This window comes from Ambystoma mexicanum, chromosome 3q, assembly GCF_040938575.1.
Source record: "Ambystoma mexicanum isolate Mex_15411 chromosome 3q, UKY_AmexF1_1, whole genome shotgun sequence".
Taxonomy (NCBI): domain Eukaryota; kingdom Metazoa; phylum Chordata; class Amphibia; order Caudata; family Ambystomatidae; genus Ambystoma; species Ambystoma mexicanum.
In genome coordinates this window covers 6,691,343-6,710,484 of record NC_090926.1, presented here as the reverse complement: position 1 = coordinate 6,710,484, position 19,142 = coordinate 6,691,343, and the positions used below count along the sequence as shown (strand labels likewise).

General features: G+C 46.2%; 1 long non-coding RNA gene across 1 annotated transcript in view; it reads left to right on the top strand.

Annotated features, from left to right (window-relative positions):
* The window catches only part of LOC138581781 (uncharacterized), an 81,074-nt gene extending 62,136 nt beyond the window's left edge, over positions 1–18,938 (top strand). Inside the window, exons 2-3 of the long non-coding RNA XR_011304779.1 lie at positions 7,126–7,174; positions 18,742–18,938. This is a non-coding gene — a long non-coding RNA (uncharacterized lncRNA). The remainder of the gene's footprint in view (positions 1–7,125; positions 7,175–18,741) is intronic.
* Positions 18,939–19,142: the final 204 nt, after the last annotated feature.

The following is a 19,142-nucleotide window of genomic DNA, read 5'->3' as shown; positions in this document are numbered from 1 at the left end:
CTGATGAGTTGAGGCTGAACAGCCTGTGTTCATATGGGATTGCATTAAATGCTTCTTCTGATTTAGCAGAGAAGTAATTCTCTCTCTTCATTCGGGTTATCAGTTCCACAGATCTCTTCTTCCTCAGGTGAGCATCTGCTTTCGGGAAACTGTCCATTTTCAGGTCACTTTTCGGGATCACCAGTGCTGGAACGTGGGCATTCACTATTGTGCATATGCCTCCCCAGTTTTTCGGCAGTCTGATGTATGCTCTGGCTCCACATGCCCAATAATGATCCATTTGTATTTGTATTTTGTATTTTGTTTATTTATAACGTGCACCATCCAGCCCAGGGGCATCTGGGCGCAACTTGTGCAAATATACCTAACAGCTTACATACATACAAAGTTATATACATGAATAGTATGCAGACATAGATATATACATGAATTACACTAGGCGTTCACAGGTGAGGCATGAAAAACAGAAAACGTACAATGAGCTGGGCTCATGGGTAGCTGTGTAGTAAGAAAAATTCAGTTCTGATCGAAGAGCCATGATTTTGTTTTCAACTTGAAGGTGTTGAAAGAGTCTTCGGATCTGATGGTGACCGGGAGGGTGTTCCACAGTTTGGAGGCTAGGACAGGGAAACTCGTGCCCCCCTCTTTTTGGAGTTTGTACCTTGGAATAGATAGGCTTTGGGTCTGGGCCGTTCTTTGAGGTCGAGTGGAAGAATGGAGGGAAAGCCGGTTGCTGAGATAGGGCGGGCCTTTTTGGCAAGGCATTTGTGCGTGAGGGCAAGTGTTTTCAATGAGATTCTCGGCTTGACAGATAGCCAGTGTAGGTTAGTTCTGGATTCGGAAATGTGGTGGTTTCTTGGGATATTTAGGGCTGCCCTAATGTCATTGTTCTAGTTTATTCAGATTTACTTGGCTAGTCCCTAAGTAGAGGGCACTACAATAGTACATTTTGGACATAATGAGCATTCTGGCTAAGGTGACGCTGTTCGGAGTGGTCAGAAACGGTCTAGCAGCTGCAAAAAGTTTACATGTGTAAGCAGAAGCTGATCTGACTGCTTTTGTTTTCCGAGACAAGGATAGAGTGGCGTCAAGGTAGAGACCTAATGTTTTTGTGTCTTTAGAGACTTTGATGGTATTTCCATCAATGGTAAATGACTGGTAGGACGGTTCTAGTTTGCTAAGACGTTGCGAGGAGCCCAAGATGAGGAGCTCCGTCTTGTCGTCATTGAGGCATAGTTCGTGTTGGGCCATCCAGGCCTGGATGACAAGGTAAACGTCGTTCAAGGCCTTGGTGTCAACTACATAATCGCCAGTGATGGGGATAAGTGTCTGAGTGTCATCGGCATAGTTGGTATAGGAGACACCCAGATAATCAAGTACATCAAAGAGCGGTTTAGTGAAAACGTTATAAAATGTGGGTGACACGCAAAATCCTTGGGGCACTCCACAGTGAATTGGAGTGGGGTCAGCGGCTGCGGAAGGTGAAAAAACCCTCATGGATCTGTTGCTCAGAAAGGATTTGATCCATTCCGTGGCTGAGTCCGAGAAGTGGGCAGCCGAGTGAAGGTGTCGGCATAAGATTTGGTGGTTGACCAGATCAAAAGCCGCAGAGAGGTCTAGGAGAAGTAACATTGCTAGTTTCCCATTGTATTTCAAGACCTCAATTTGGGATTTTAAATCTATCAGAGCCGTTTCGGTCCCATGTCTGGGGCGGAATCCAGATTGCCATAGACCAAGGAGATCATTGGACTCCAGGTAGTCTTGAATCTGTAGGTATGCCGAGCGGTCTAAAATCTTCAGCAAGAATGGGACGGTGGTTATGGGTCTGAAATTAGTAGGTATGCTTGGGTCCAGGGATGTTTATTTAAGCAAAGGGATCACCCCTGCATCCTTGAGGTTATCCTGGACAGTGCCTGTTTTAAAAGAGGAATTAACAAATGCCGTGATGAAAGGGGCCAGGTCGTTGGCAGATTTCTTAATGATAGGAGCAGGGCACGGGTTGCCTTGGCAGTTTGAAGGTTTGATTCTCTTGATGATGTCTTTTACCTCAGCAGTAGTGAGTGGGGAGAAGGCAAAAGGTTTAATGTTAGGAGAGTGTAGAGAGGCGACCCTTACGGGGGGAAGGTGGATGGTTGTCCAGCTTTAGACTGTCTTGTTTGTCTCTAATTTTAGATTGTAGGGTAGAGATTTTAGGCAGTAAAGCGGACTAGATGTTAGCACACCATTTACTGTCTTTAGTGCAAGTGTCAGGGGATGTGGCTGGAGATTCGAGTTCTTTTAGGATTTTAAACAGTTCTTTTGTGTTCAGGTCTGCTTGTAAAATGCGGTTATTAAGGTACTCCTTTTTGGCAGTGATAATGGCATTTTTATAGGTGAGGGAAGCAAGGAAGAAACCGTCTTTATGCTCATCAGAGGGGTGACTTTTCCAACGATTTTCAGCGCAACGTTTAGCTTTGCGGAGCACTCTCAACTGTGGTGTGAACCAAGAGTTGAGATGTGCAGGTGGTTTAGACTTCCTGAGTTTGATAGGGGCGATAGAATTTATAGCCGTAAGCATGCTATGATTGTAGGTGTCTGCTAAGGATGTAGGGTCGGTGCAGCAGTATATGGCGGCATTGAGAGATGGGAGTAACAATGGGAGACGTTTCTCCTTGGTTAAGTCCCTTTTATTTCTAATGGGGAGGGCTGGGGCTAACACAGTCGGGGCACGCGGGGCTGCTTCAATATTGAAGGTGATGATGTGGTGGTCGGACCATAGACAGGGGGTATTGGAGAGGACGTTAATAATACAGTTGGATCCGGCTAGCCAGTCAAGGGTCCTACCTTTGGTATGGGTAGGTTCTTGAATGTGCATGGTAAAACTGAAATCAGCTAGTGCATTCTCCAGGTCAGATGCAGTAGAGTCTTTAGGGTCACCAAGACCCAGATTAAGGTCACCTAAAATGATAATTTGCTATTTAGTTTTAGTTTTGTCAAGGAGAAGGGTCGATATTTCACCAACAAAGGAGGGTGCAGGACCCAGAGGTCTATAGATAAGGTGGAGGGTGGCGGTTTGGTTGGGCGTTAGTGGTAGTTTGACTGAGAGTAGTTCGGCTGACTCAAGTTTGGAGTTAGTTGACACTTTTAGACCAAACAAGTTTTTATGAAGGCCACTCCACTGTCTCTAGATTGGGCGGTGGTGCGGTCGCATCGTGAGATACCGTAGTCTGGCGGTAAGGCCAAGGACAGTGAAGGTATGGATGCGGCATGTAGCCATGTTTCAGATATGGCAATAAAGTCCAGTTCTAAGTTTGTGATGAGGTCTGCAATGTCTAGTGCATGAGCTGGAAGAGATCTGGCATTGATAAGGGCGCCCTTGATCTGTGGCAGTTTGGCTACTGTGGTAGTGGATTTCAACGTAGTGGTAGGTGAAGGTGAATGAGGTAGTGTATGAATAGTGTGTTTGGAGCTATTGCTGCGAGTGTGTAGTAGGCGGAATCCTGAGCCAAGTCTCATGTTTCTAAGCAAGAGGGAGCAAGGTTGATTTGGGGTGGGTTTCCTTGCAAAGTGTTCCAGCCAAAGAGCAGGGTCATTAAGATATTGGTTGGTGTAATTGCTGCTATAGTACTGTTCAGTGGTAGTAGTCACGGGGCAGCCCATTATGGGGTCCGATCTGGACAATAGCTGGTGGTGAGGGCTAAGATAGGTAACACTATCAGATGGCTGAAGAGGCTGTGGGGGGTAGGGGGTGGAAGGTTAGAAAAAGTGCACACAGGAGGAGTGTGGGTGTTATCGCAGTGAGTAGTTGAGCAATAATGGCAACAAGTAAGGCCATGAAGTAATAGGGGATATGGAGAGACCTAAAAAGCATGATGGAGGTGTGAGGCACCTAGGATTCAAAATGGGGCACACCGACCTGTGGCAGGTGAACACGTTCCTGTGGTACAATACAGAGGTGTATGGTGGGCAGGCGAGCACACTGGCGCGGTGAGTTAAATCGATGCTCTAAGCATGTTTGACTAATGTGGCACAGCGCAACACAGCGCAGCTCACTGGAGCGCAGTAGGTCAGCATGAACACTGCAGTTCCATGAGTCATTCCTGGAGCCTTAAAAATGTGTCTGCAGTTTTGATTCTCCCCCATTTTTCTTGTGCCATTGTTCCTGAAGCACAATTTCGGACTTTCTAGTGGCACTATCTGCAGGGGTCCTCCTCTGTCTTCGACCCATGTCAGGAATTTTGTAAGTTTAGGCCATAGTGGTTTGCACAGTCTTTGTGAGTTTTCAATTGCCTCCTTGCAGGCTCTGAGGACCATCCATGCTCTGCAGATCACTACTCCTTTTTCCCAACCGTCTGGTGAAAGCACTGTTCCCCAAATCTGCATTTGGACTCTGTTTTTCCAATTTTGAGCCTCTTCTGGAGTTTTTCCATGGACATTTAGTTTTGGGTTTACTTCCCATCTTATTCCTGTTCCTTTAACTCCAGGCTTCTCGTACCTGATCACATGATTCCTATTATGGGCTCTGTTTCTAGTCTTAATGTCCTGGACATAATCATCTTCATTGTTTCAGTTGCCCATATCAATGAGGCATCACTTCCCATGAACTGGCCTATGATATTGCACATTGCTATGTGTGAGAGACAGTGTGCTGTTGGGACATTGATTTCTACAGCCACGAAGATCTTGGGCTTCCCCATGCTGTACGGTAGGAGTGCGCAAACGAGTGCGCAAACGAAGCATTGCCTTTTGGATTTTCGTCTTCCAATTTCCTTCATGTGCTGGTACCAAATGTTGTTACCTAAGTGTGCTGTGCTATCCAGGTAATCGTTCAGTTCATTGTTGTCTTCATGTATGCTTCTCTTGATTCTTAAGGTTTTCATGTAGTTTGCTATTACTATATCTCTGAATGCATCTGTATGGCTCTTTCTTACTGGAGGGTTCTCCAGTATCGTGGGCCATGGTGCAGGTCTCTTCATCTGCACCATTTGAGTGGACAGGAGTCTGGCAGCTCTTTCCTGGTCCTCATGTATCTTTTCTCTGCTACGTGCAAATGCCCATGCCAGCCAGCCTGACACTGGTCCGGTATATGGCTGTATTGTAGACCTGGTGCTTGTCCCTTGTGTTAGAACGTGTGTGCTTGGCAATACAGTCTCTACTGTTTTGTTCTTCATTTCCTGCTGTAGTTTTCTCACTCTGGCTATGTGCGGGAATAATAAGTCTACTAACATTCGTGTCCTTGCAGAGAGTTTTTCTGAGGCGGCTTCTGTTTTCTTAAGGGTTTCTGATATGACTGCTTCTGTTGGTCTTTCTCTTAATTCTTCTGTGAAGGTTTTTATGGCAGGCAGTCTCATCTTCTCTGCTGTTTTCGTTTGTGGTTCTGCGGTCATTGACACTATATCTGTTTCGTGTGCATTCAGTGTTTGCATGCGTGTAGTTGTCAGTGATGTTACTCCATTCATCTCTTGCCGATCCTGTCTCCGGCTTTTCTTTTAATTCGTTACCACAATTGTGTGCGTATTGTTGCTAATTATATCCATTTCGAGTTCATTCACTCCACCACCAGATCTTCTGGGGACTGGACTGACTATATAAGGTCTGGGTGCTTTTGTGGGTTATCATGCGTGTATCATCAGGTGGGTGCACTAAAATTGGAACGCTTCGTGCACCAATAAAGATTAAGGTTAATGACAGTAAAATAATGATAAATACAATGCATAAGTACATTATGGTTCAATATGTTAGGTGACAGCACTTTCTTCCAGAGAAGCGAGGATGCCTCTCTTCTTGTGGGAGGACCAGGTTGCTGCTCTGGACCCCCATCTCGTTCATTAAACAATTGGCACTGTTATTATTCCCCCAACCAATATCGTTCTTCGAGTTCTGTGTCAACAGTGTCACTTGCTTCACAAGTGTCCCCCCTCTTGTGAGTGACAAATTGGGCCTCATTCCGGGTTTGGAGCTAACCATGGAGTAATTAGCTCCATGGTTGCCTCCGAAATGGTCCCAAATCCGACATGGTGAATGGAGTAATTACCGGTCCATTCCAGGGTTGGAGGGACCGGTAATTCCCCATTCACCTTTTGCCCTTCCCCATTCCCATTTCTGCCCCATAGGGCTCAATGGGAATGGGGAAGGAGGTAATTACGGCACCGTAAATTACGGTACCGTAATTTCCTCCGAAGTACCTTTGGGGGTCCCGTACTTTACTCCTGCTAAAAGCAGGAGGTAAGGAAGGACCCGCAAAGGGACCTCGGAATACGGAGGTAAGGGATTACCGGCATCGGCACCCTTACCGGTGCCGGTAATTTCTTACCTCCAACCTCGGAATGACCCCCAATGTCTTTTGGTGCAGGATACAGTTCCTTTGCTAAACTATGGGAAAAAATCAAATTAAGTAATACTTCAGTGAGTCCCTTTACTGTGCATGTTCAAAGTAGGTAAGCTCCCAGTCCACCCCTTGAATCTGCTTCAGTCCTGAGGACATGTTGGACACTGGTCAGTATGAAGAAATAGGGAGAAAATAACAGCAAATATAACAAATGGAGTTCTTGACTCTGCTCCCTTGATCTGTCCTTCGGTGGAAGGTTTTCTTAAAAACTCCTCAGATAATCTCTCTGATGATTGGAAAGTTCCACTTGGAGTATGATTTCATGCAGGAGCATTACCATCTGTGCGACATTAGCTGGATCTCTGATGAAGGTGAGGACGTCAACCTCGATAGGTCTCCCCACCAGCTCTGGAAAGTCAGTGACCAGGCGAAAGAGGACATTGTGTGCCAATCTGCTGTCTTCTGTTGATAGGGACATCTGTCCTGTCTTGCTGGGTTCAGGATTATATGTTTTTTCCTTGATGTAAACAATGTCTGCACTGTCCTGTCACGTGGAGTGCGACTAAAATGATGATCTTATTCAAAAGATGGCTTAAATGTTCAGTGTTTGCTGGGTCTCGAAGAAATGTTAGTGTATCTATTGTTCTCCCTACAAGAGTTGGACAGTCTTCGATTATGCGAAAGAACAGTGTGTTGACAAGCTCATTTATTTCCGCCTGTGTTGGGAACATTTGATTCTTCCTTACTGTACTCAGGGAGTATAATAAATTGTTTGGCAATGACAGTAAGCAGTTGTCTTATTATTTTTTCGTTTTCAGGATCTTGGAGAAAGTCTGTGACACTTGTGAGCCTCCCTACCAATGACAGGTATGATCTTAGCACTAGGTTGAAATAGGTGCCCACGTCCTTTGTGATGTCTCTAATGTGGGACACCATAAGTGATTTTGAATAAGGTCTCGGTGCTGAATGAATCGGGATACTGTATTTGTTTCCAATGTAAATGTCCTCGGTCAAAATTTGGCATAGTCTTTTTCTCATCAAGGCTTCAGCGTGCCTCAGTCCAAAGTTCAAAGTCAACAGACTATGTTGTGGCTTACACGTGCAATTTTCTTCTTCACCCTGCAACTAGGATGCACAGAGTGTCCGTTTTTATGTCCTTATCCCCTTTTTTGCTTAGAGGAATGTCCAAAATGAAGCCACAACTTTTTGCACAAAAGTTCTATGTCTTTGTCTAGCTGGTCTTGCATCCTTCTTCTTCGTCATGGGTCTCATCTGCACGTGCAGTGGTTCTTCCCCATTGCTCGTCGATTCCTCTCATTGGGGTGCAGGCAGGGGGCCTTCTCCGATGTAGGGTTTGATATCACCGAGAAAAATCCACGCTCTCCTGCCATGTACTTTAACAGAGGACGGAGTGCAGTCCTCTATGATAAAAGAACCATTGAATCTTGGCTCGTCCCACCTTTTCCTTGTATCATTTCTCACAAGGACGGCCTCTCCAGGGAAGACGAGTGGAACATGTAGACCTTAAACTGAGTCTGATAAAGTGTCTCCTTCTGTGTTCTGTGCTACGCTGCACCCTTTTCGTCGTCGCTGCAGCTGGTCTGAAATTACAGTAAGGCAAGATGTCATACAGTTCAGATAGTTTTGCATTTCAGATCCTAAAATCTCTCCTGTTGACTGGGCATCACATCTAGCTCTATCTCGGGGTTTTAGGTTGAGTTCTCATTCTTCTTCCTGTGGCTATCTTGTGTGGCGTAAGATGATGGTCGGAGCCAGGTTGGTTCCGAAGAGCATACAGTGCCAGCGAAAGGCAGTGCAACCATCCCTTCTTTAGAGTAAGCTTCAACTTGGCTATCCTTTCGTTTAACAAGCCGTTGAGCTTCTCACAGATCCCATTACCTTGTGGATGATACGCCGACGAGAACTTGTGCTTTATACCAAACAGCAAGCTAATCTACTCAAATATTGAATAAACAAAGTGAGGGCCATTATCTGATCTCATGACTTCGCGCACCCCCCACCTGTGGAACACTTCCCTCACAAAAAATGTGGCTGCACAGGTACAGTCTGGGTGTGTACATGGACCTGCCTCTATCCATCTAGAGAATGGACACACCACAACAATTAAGTATCTGTACCCGTTACATACTTGAATCATGTTGACGTAATCGATATGCAAGTGCTGAAAAGGACCATTTGGCCTGGGGATGACTCCTCTCATTACTTTTAGTGTGTGCCCAGCGGTGGATTGCTGGCAGATTATGCAGTTCACCATAAAGAATGCAACATGCTCAGCTAAATTCGGTATAAACCAGTCTTCCACAAGCTTTGCTGCTAGATACTCCTATGCGCCGGGTAATGTTTAGCTCCAGTGCTATTTTTAATAGGGCTACAGGCATTACTGGTTTACCAGTGCTGTCTTGTCATCACAAGCTGTCAGAGGGGTTTAAAGAACACCCTCAATGTTTCCACAGGTTCTTCTCTTCCTGCGGTGCCTCCCCTTGGAGTTCCATTAACTGTGTTTGCCCCAAATTGTTGTAGCCCTCAGGTGCGGTTCGTGTAAGCATCATTAGTCCATTGGCATGGATAGCTTCCACTGCCATAACCATCTCACTTTTTGATGCCACACGCTTGGCTTCCGTGTCTGCTGCTTGATTTCTGTGTGAGATAAAATCTGTCTCTTTGATGTGGGCGGCGCATTTCACGACCGCTCTGCCCACTGGGAGCTGTAGTGCCTTAATCAGCCTGTCCAATAAGGCTGCGTGCTGCACTGGCGTGCCATCTGCTTGGAGGCAACCCCTCCTTTTCCAGCGCGCTAAGCCTGTGTGCACTGTTGACGTCACATAGGCAGAGTCACTGTACACCGTTACTTCCTGGTCTGCGTGATTCTCAATGGCGAGTATCAACGCCAATAATTCTGCAGCCTGTGCTGAATAATGAGATGATATTCGAGCACTAAGAAGCACTTGAAACTCTCCATTCGCTGTGTGCTTTATCGCAGCAACGCCTGTCTATCTTTGCCCATCACTTTGGTCGATTCTAGAAGACCCATCAATAAAGATGATCTCTCCTCCTGCCAAGGCATTTTTTTTTACCCTGGGAATTTAATCATAGAATTCTTCATAATTTGCGCAGTCATGTATCGGCTCTCCCTCAGTGACTGGCTCTGCGATGAACATAGCTGGGTTTACTATCTTACATCAGACTATTTTTATCGATGGGCTTGATATGATCACTTCATAAGCAAAAGCTCTCTGAAATGTCAATGTGCCCTTTGGTTTCTCTAGAATGGCAAATAATGAGTGCTCGACGTACAACGTCATGGAGCATCCCATTACAATGGTTGTCGCGTTCTCTATGGCGACCGATGCGGCAGCTAAACTTTGTTCGCATGCGAAGTGGCCTCTCATTACTGGGTCTAGATTCCCACTGTAGTATGCCAGGGGCTTGTACCCCAAGGAGGTTCTTTGAGCGAGCACTGCCGTCATGACGCTGCCATTTGTGTGTGAAAAAACAGGTAAAATTCCTCTTCATAATTGGGAATTCCGAGAACTGGAGCTGTACAAATCGCTCTCTTGAGTTCAGCAAACCTTTTCTCCATGGCCTCAGACCATTCAATCTTTTCTTTCGTCACTTGGGCCTTCTTTAGGGCCTGAAGTAAAGGCTTAGTATAAGAGCTGTAGTCGAAGACCCATGCCCTGACATAGTTGCATAGGCCTAGAAAGCTCTGCATCTGCTTTATCGTGTGTGGCTTAGCCATGTTCAATATGGCTTCAGCCCTTTCTGGGATCACTCTCTTTCCTTCATGTGAGATTAGCTGGCTTATGTACAGCACTTCCTGTTGACAATATTGTAACTTTTCCTTGTCACCCTTATATCCTTTCTCAGCCAGTATAGTCAATAGTTGAATAGAATCGTGCCTTCATTGCTCTTCTGTTGTGCTGCAGATTAGGATGTCATCCACATAATGTAAGACAACACGTTTTAATGCAATATTGCTTAAGTGCATCTGCAGGACTCTGTTGAAAATAGAAGGGGACTCACAGTACCCCTGTGGCATCCTCATGCTTTTCAGACGCATTTGTCTGAACGTGAATGACGTCAGATCTTGTGAGTCACGGTGCAACTGGATTGAGAAAAATGCATTTTTCAAGTCAATCACCGTGAAATATTTTGCCTCAACGGGCATATTGCATAATATTGTAGCCGGGTTAGGGACTAAAGGGAACTCTGCCTCAACAATATCATTTATTGGGCGTAAATCCTGAATTAAACGCCAAGACCCTCCCTTTGATTTTTTGACAGGATACACTGACATATTACATGGTGACTCTGATGTCACTAAGATGCCCTGGTCCATCATGGCGGAAATTGTCTTGAAAATCCCCTCATCTGCCTCTCTTGACATGGAATATTGTCGGGCTCTTGGTAGAATTGCTCCTGGTTTCAGTTTAATCCTTACTTCTCGAACCCCCTTCAAGAGACCCACGTCATAGGGTCCGGTAGTCCACACTGAGACAGGCACTTTAGCTATATCGTCATCAAAATATTCAGGACGTTTTAGTGCCAACATCATTCTCTGTGGTACTTCTCTTTTAATCATCTTTACCAAAAAGGTGAGACTTACTTCTACCATTGTCTCTCCCATTTCTGCTTGTTCTTCAAACAGATCGTCATCGGTGACGTCAGTCACTCGATATCCTTCTTCGATGGCGATAATCGTGCACCATTCACTGCGCTCATTATCATAACCGTCAACCAAAACCACTTTCCCTCGCATTGCTGCTGTGTGTATCATCAAGGGAAATACTTGTTCCTCCTCCTCATGCATACGTATTCTTGCTTGGTCTGAATAAAAACTCATCAGGGGTTCTCATGATCCTGTCTGCAAGGCCTGGCAATCCTGCCATAAGCACACGCATGCCATATGCGAAGATTTCTGGCTTTAATGGTATTGCCCTCATGGCTATGTGTCCTGAGTATGCTCTAACCATTGTGCATACATTTGAATAGTGCATTCCTGGAGTGGAACATACTATGCCCTCCTCCGTGAACAACATTTTCATGTTCAACTTTGTCATTAAGTCTCGACCCAAAATGTTTACTGCGGTCTGATGGGAGTATAATAAAGGTACATTAATTTCGTACTCTCCTATGGAGACTGGGAGTGCGTTTGTAAAGGGAACTCGACTGTGAGCTCCTGTAAAACTCTGAGTATCTATGGCCTCGCCAGACAAGGAAAACTTGCCTTCACGTATGTACGAGCATGTTGCACCCGTGTCCACTAGGAAGGAATATTCTTTACACCCTATAACGACATCCACCCTAGGTTCCCTGTGAGGGTCTGGTGTCACTGATAGGATAGGGCACATCAGAGCTCCCAGTGAGCTGTCCTAGTTCATATACAAGTTTGGCCCATTGTGCACTTGTGGATTTTCCCCAATCCCATTGTTACTTCCCTTTCCAGGGTTCTGGGTCTGGCCAGTGCTCATCGTTTGTGACACTTGCAAAGGTGCCTGTTGGGTTTGTCTTTGTGGAAAATTGCCCATGCTCTGAGGTTGCACTCCTTGTTGCGCTCCTGGCACTTGTTGTTGCACCGTGTGATTCTGTGCAATGCCCTGTTATAAAACTGCAGGTGGATTCGCCATGTCTGCTCCCATTCCTTGGCCGTTCTGTATCATGCATTGATTTCTGCATGTGCGCGCCAAATGCCCTGTCATTCCATATAGCCAACATACTGGTGGTGGTCGGATTAGTTGCCCATTTGACATATCCGGGTTTCCATTTTGCATGTTTTGGAAGCCACCTTGATTATTTTGGAAACCTCCCTGATTGCTCTGCCATCCTCTTACCCTAAATCCTCTTCCCCGTGGGTAAAACCCTACGTTACCCTGATTATTTTGTTGTGGACTAGCCACCTGCTGCATGCTTGATTCAGTTGCTCTAGTTATCATGGCTCCTTCAAGGGCATACTTTGATCATTTCTTCTGCACCAATTTCGCTTCCTCACCCTTTCGAGTTGCTTCCTTTTTTGCGATTCTTTTCCGGCAGCAGTGTACAATACTGTGCAATAGTCAACTGTATTTCAGCCCAAGGTTTAGCCTCAACTCCTACCAATTTCTTGGGTTTTTCTGCACTGGTTCTGGCAACCCTTGGCACAATATATGGTAAAACACAGGTATTGATTTTGTCCACGATTCATGAGTCTCGCGTACCCATGCATCTTGGAAATTCTCTATATAAATTAACGGATCCTCAGAATCCTTCATTTTTCAAGTCATTATATCTCCCATATCGGAAGTATCTGGATAAAGTACTCGTAGCACTGTCGTGATAAGCTGCTAGGCGCTTGCAGTAACCTGCATTTGCACTAACCCACTGAGCTATCTTGTGTGTATTAGAGAATATTCGAAGCGTGGAGGAAAATGCTGATATCAACCAGGCCTCTCGAACCGGGTGAGCCTGCATGCTTGCAAGGGGTTAATTGTGAAGGCCTTACCTGAAGACATAAAACATCTAACATTTGCAAGAGGCTCTACGCAGCCCTTGGGAGCCAGGCACAGCTTTGCTCGTCTTCGCTCTGCGAGTCAGGTGCACTGATAAGGCAAGAATGTCAGATCTTCTCAAAACACAGTGCCCGAAGCCTGGGAGCCAAGACTGGCTGTTTCCAGTCTTGTAACTTTCCAAGCGAAAACATGTTTACTGCCCGGAAGGGTGAGCCTAGAAGCTTCTCGAAGAGCTGACACGTCATGATGATTGATGTGCAGCTCCTAATAAGAGAACTATACTTGGACCAGGGAAGGGAGGACTCATCCTGGGCTGTTGGAAAGACGCGCGTACCAAGAGGAACAGTGCCTGGACGACCAGCTGTGCACTATCTGGGCCGAGACTCCTAGCATCACATCCCCGCTCTGGTGTAGGACTGTGTGGGCTTGGCCAGTCCTCCCCTCCTCTTCCGAGGAGTGCCGGGCACCTGTAGCGGCGAGGGTCCTGGGTGTGATCTGATCGTACCTTCATCTACATTTTATTAGGAGCGTAAGACCAAATAATTGCATATTCATCTGTGATTGATAATTGGCATTATATAGCTTCCACTTTCTATTTCCACATTATTGTAAATTGCTGCTTAGTTCTCATTAGACACTGTAGATAATAAATGCAAGCATCATATATTCTGTGTGATTGGCTTTTTTCCAGACTGAGTTCATCGTGCGTCTTAAACCTTATTCGTGTGGGAAGGTAATTAGGAGTGATTTACTTTGCACAAAGGGCTGAATCCCAGGGGGGTCTGGGTACTGTTTATCACTACATTTGGCGCTGTGAGCAGGGTTTACGAGCACAATGCCATTCTGGAAAAAACATGCAAAAGATGAATGCAATGAGGAAGATAGTGCACTCTGTCACATCCCAGGATGGCCGGCATCAAATGCTTGGTCGGGTGTGGCAGATATTTTGCATCGGTACTCGGCACCGAGGGCATGGGACATTCTTGAAAATGATGTTTCCCCGGCGGTAATTAGTAAGTGCTTGGAGAGTTTACCGCTTAAGAAATGCAGAAGGGAGCTAAAGGCAGCTGGAAACATAGGTTGGTTATTCCTGCAGGCGCTTAGAAAGGTGCATGAGAATGAATTGCTTAAAGATGCGCAGATTCGCAAATTAACAGATGAGATTTCCCTGCTCCAGGAGCAACAAATCATTATGAGAGAGACCCTTAAATCATCCGTTAAGCGGGCTGATCAGATGGAGGACAGGTGTGCCTCTTTAGCTGTGCGTGTAGCCACGCACAAGCGCAGACAACGGCGGGGCAATCCGTCAAAGATAAGGATTCGCGTGCTTATTAGGAAAGATAACTGGGACCCAAATGTATGGTCGGGTGAAGTCAGTGACAGCGAAACTGAGCAAGCATATGACTGGAATGAATCTGTTGAAATCAGGCTTGCAGAGTTAAATTGTTCTGACGAAAAGGAGCTGGAATGTGCTCCAAAGAAATGTGTTTATCCAGCCCGGCCGTTAATCAATAACAAGTCAAAAGGCCAAGCTGGCGGTGCAAATATTCAGAATACTAGGATTGTCTGCGATTATACACAGACAGAGCTTTTAGAGATTGCTAAGTTATTTAGACAGAGGCCAGGTGAAGCACTTCTGAGGTCGTACCTTTGCCTCTGGGACACGGGTGCCGATAGTATCTTCTTAACCCCAGAAGAACTGTTAAAGATGGGTTCACTCACTACTAATGTAATGTTGGGACAGATAGTGCGTGGTGCGCTCGGGCAGCAAGTCTCTCATTCCTTGTTTAATTGGCTTCAGACTGCCCTAATGACTTTGTATGGGAGTCCAATGGATATGGAAGAGAGTTGGGGCGGTTGGCAGGCACTAACTGAAGCAACAGATCAGCTTAGAGAGATGGGTTTACAGTGTGCACTGTACAGTGCAAATTTTGCAGGGCTTGACATGGAGTTGTTTACAGCTGAATGCGCGAACATTTGTTAAGAAATGCACCGAGTCACATGAAGGGCGCATTGCTTTCATTGCTGGGTCCAGCGCAAGGCAAAGCCATTGGTGATGGCAATTCTGTTAGGGCAATTAGAAGAGCTGGATGTGCGTAAAGCAGCGCGCCTAGTGGCTGCAAACAATGATTCAGAGAAAAAGTGTGGCAAAAATGTAAAGTCTAAAGAGAAAACTGATACTGTTGAGATCACACGCAGACAAATGTGGGTGGACCTGCTGAAAGCAGGAATTCCAAGGGAAGAGATAAACGGTAAACCCACATCTGTGCTGCTTGAGAAATGGAAGAAATTGAAAAAACAGGGATCGGGAAAAACTAAGCCCTCTGCACCCTCTGAAGAGGAGGTGTTGAAGCCCAAAGTGCGAGCAAAAGGTTACCCTGATTTGGCAAAGGACAAGTGGGAGGTCCCAGACCCCATTTTTGATTGAAGGGCTGGCTCTGTCTTTGAGGTACAGTTAATAAAGAGAACTAGTCCCAGAGACAGACGCCCTTTTGTGCCACTTACCTTGTACTTGGATGAGAAAGTAAAACATGTTTTGGCTCTATTAGACACAGGAGCTGAGGTAACCATTCTGAATGGCAATCCCAGTAAATTATCTGGTCCCAGAGTTTTGGTCAATGGTTATGGGGGAGCAGAAACTGTTGCAAAAGCCTTTAATGTAAAAATGTCAATTGGCGAGGGATTGCCTTTCACAGCAAATGTTTTGATTGCAGATATACCGGAGTACATCCTTGGCATGGATGTGTTGTTGGGCAAAAGTGTGACTACAGATTTAGGCGAATTTGTTTTTGGCAATCAAAAAATCCATGTGAGAGTTGTTAACCCCGTTGTGGTTGGGCATGCCAAATGGTCCCCCTTGCATTTACCGCCTCCTGCTGAGCCAGGGTGCGTGAAACAGTGCCGGTTGCCAGGAGGACATAAAGAGATTGGTGAAACTATTGAGTCATTGGTGAAAGCTGGCATAATGAGGCCGGCAGTCAGCCCATTCAACTCGCCGATCTGGCCTGTCCGCCGCCCAGATGGGGCGTGGCGTCTGACGATTGATTACCGCATTTTGAACAAGAAGGTGCCGCCCTTAGCTGCGGCGGTGCCAGACATCATCACCCTGATTGAAAACCTTACGAGAGAAGTGGGTGAATGGAATGTGGTCCTTGACTTGGCCAATGCATTTTTCTCCATTGATATTGACACTAAATCACAAGACCAATTTGCTATCACTTGGGGAGACAGACAATTTACCTTTACTAAATTGCCCCAGGGGTATGTGCATAGTCCCACTTTGTATCATGGATTGATTGCCAGAGACTTAAAGATGGTGCAGTTGGATGATGTATTTATTGCTCATTACATTGATGACATCATGCTGACCAGTGCTGAGAAAGAACATGTAGAAAAAGCTGCTGAAAAGTTAATCACACACATGCAAAATCGGGGGTGGGCCATAAATCCCAAAAAGGTACAGGGGCCTGCCCAAGAGGTGAAATTTCTAGGTGCAATCTGGTCTGGGTCAGTTAAGAAAATTCCCGACCCGGTAATTGATATGGTTCAGCAGATGGCTCCACCAGCAGATAAAAAAGAAGCGCAAAGATTCATTGGGTTAATGGGTTTTTGGAGAAATCACATACCTCATTTAAGCCTGATACTGAAACCCATTTACAAAGTCACCAGAAAGAAACATGACTTTACATGGGGCCTAGAGCAACAGACTTCCTTCCAACAGGCTAAAGACGCATTGCAAAATTACATCACGCTGGGGCCCCTGACAAAAACTGATCCTTTTGAATTGGAAATTCTCGTCTACAATGACGTGGCTGTGTGGAGCTTGTGGCAAAAGCAAGGACAGAAAAGAGTGCCGTAGGGGTTCTGGTCAAGGAAGCTCACAGATCCTATGACAAGATACACTCCGCTTGAGAAACAAGTTGCTGCAGTGTAATGGGCTCTAGTTGAGACTGAAAGAATCACAGGCGAGCAACCAGTGACAATTTGCACAGAAATTCCGATTATGGGCTGGGTGCGTGACACTGCTGCAAGCGGGAAAAGTGGCAGAGCACAAGACGCCACTCATGTCAAATGGAAATGGTATTTACAACAACGTGCGAAAGCTGGCCGCACAGGGGTTTCCAGACTGCAAGAACAAATGCTGGAGGCAGTAGATCTGGAAGCGATGCCTGAACCAAACACCCCTGTGGCATTGCCAGAATCTCCCTTCAAAGTCGCACCCGCCTACGATACATTGACAGAGGAAGAACAAAAGTCTGCATGGTTCACGGACGGCACCGCAAAGTATGATGAAGGGCAAAGACACTGGCAAGCTGTTGCATTCCAGCCCCACCGAGAAACACTGCTAATGAGAGAAGGTGTGGGAGGATCAAGTCAATATGCTGAACTGCAGGCGGTGGCCTCCGTGATTGAACAGGTGAAGGAAACAGAGACTGCATACATATACACAGACAGGTGGGCCACATATCAAGGCCTGACACATTGGGCACCGGCATGGAGAAGAGACGGTTGGCAGATCAAGAACACTCCGATCTGGGGAGGGCCAGACATCTGGGAAGAGATGTGGTGCAAAGGTGAGAGGTGCAAAATCTGCATTGGGCATGTCGATGCACACATGCCCCCCGACACCTCACTGGCTGCCCTGTTCAACAATGAAGTGGACCAAATGGCAAAGATTCGCCCAGTGACAACACCGCAAGAAGCTGAGGTGCTGCAAGGGATGGCGGATTGGGCACACCAAACCTCAGGGCATCTAGGGCAAACAGGAATTTATCTTTGGGCAAAAAAGAGACAATTGCCCATTACCATGGATCAAGCCAGAAAAGCTGCCTCCCAATGTTCTGTGTGCTGTGAAGTGAAGCACTACCCTCTGGAGAGGAAGCCTCAAGGCCCTTTGAGAAGAGGTGAAAGAGCTGCTAGCGTATGGCAAATTGATTACATTGGCCCTTTACCGCCCGAGAATGGAAAGCATTATGTGTTGACCATGGTAGACACATACTCTGGACTGCTATTAGCTTATCCAGCCGCCCATGCAGATCAACCGGCTACCTTGCAAGGCATGGAATACCTCATCAGACACTATGGCATCCCGGATGAAATCCAATCAGACCAAGGCAGCCATTTTGCTGGACACAATGTGCAAGACTGGGCACTAGAGCAAGGCATAAAATCGACACTGCACATCAGCCGGTACCCAGAATCCTCTGCTCTGGTGGAACGTAGCAATGGGCTGCTCAAGCAACAAATAAAGAAGCTGACTAAGACTCACACTCTCAAGGGGTGGTCCAAACACCTGGCACAAGCACCGTTTGAACTGAACAATCGTCCACTGGGAAATCGCCAGACACCCTTTGTGAGACTGACAAGTGAGAAAGTGGAATCTACAAAGACTCTTGTGTGAAAAACCGACAAAGAAGCTAAGCTGCCTGTGCAAGCCACTGCAAGCAGCATTGGACTTGATCTATCTACCTGTGAAGATGATGTTATACCGGCGGGGCAAACCAAATCTATCTCGCTGGGTATTGGCATCAAATTGCCGGCTGGCACTTATGGACGCATTGCTGCACGATCCAGCCTGGCGAAAAAAGGCATTGACATATTGGGAGGTGTGATTGATCCTGATTATAGAGGGACTGTTTCTGTACTTTTACATAATGCTGGTGCATCTGCAGTACCATTAACTAAATATGACCGAATTGCACAATTGATTTGTGAACCAGCAGTTGTTCCCCTAGTGGTAGAGAGCAAGCAATCCCCAGACACTACATTGAGGGGGGAAGGAGGCTTCGGTAGCACGGGAAAAAAGGTGTGGGTGCACCATCCTAACAAAAAGCCTGAGGCTGGGAAAGTGTTAATTCAAGGTGTTGGAAGTACTTATGTTGTACTTTTGCATAATTCTGATGTGCCTGTTTATATTCCCGCTACTAGGCTCACACCACGAACGTAGAGCAGTATGAAGGGGATGGGACTTGCCTTGCTGTGGGTGCTCCTGGCCTGCCACGCCAACGCTTTCTCTGTAAAGAATGGGTTGATGCAAGACGCTACATGGACTCTGAGAATCGCATGCACTACACCTGATGCTCCAGTCCTGCGTGATAACTACAACCGCACCGTAACCTGTGAGAAAAGCGTATCCACATGGAACTGCAAATGTTCTAGATTGGCACATTGTCGGACACCTTTTGTCACTTACTCATATGACTGGTGCTTATGAAATCTTAGGCCCAAACGTTTCAGTGAATGGATCAAATAATTTGTTTGATGTTTCATGTTTCTTTTGCCCCAAGAACTGCAGCGAGTGTACTCGCCAAGATTTTCTGGACTATAAC